Raw genomic sequence first — 561 nt, forward strand, 5'->3', positions numbered from 1 at the left:
GATGATTAATGAAAATTGTAAAGTAAATAATATGATAAAAGATAGTCTAAAGGGTTCGGGTCACTCATGCAAAGGTAAACATATAAACATGATAAAATTATTACTAATAATCTTGTCAATTACTTAGGCTTAAAGATACCCACCTTACGACATTAGTATCAACCATAGACCGGGTCCTAGAAAAACTCTCGTCCATGACTAGGTCGTCCTACCACACATGCTTAGTCTAATTCAATTCCGTGCCTCTCGACTTTAGAACGAATAAACAAGTTTTAATCTACGACTACGGCCGATAATCAAAGATTAAGCGTAACAAAGCAAACATGTGATGGAAGCAATTGATCAATATTATTATGAACTTTATTTAATCATATTATATGTTTGATTTTGCATGGCTCCCCTAGCCTTTAGACTAGAAAATTTAGCTACTCATACTAAAATGTAAAATGTAAACTAAATTGTAAGTAATGTTGAACATGGTTATATGAATTATGCTAATTAGGTGATATAACATACGAAAAGAATAAAGCTAAGTAAATATGAAATACTTGATTATAATAA

This window comes from Silene latifolia, chromosome 5, assembly GCF_048544455.1.
Source record: "Silene latifolia isolate original U9 population chromosome 5, ASM4854445v1, whole genome shotgun sequence".
NCBI classification, from domain to species: domain Eukaryota; kingdom Viridiplantae; phylum Streptophyta; class Magnoliopsida; order Caryophyllales; family Caryophyllaceae; genus Silene; species Silene latifolia.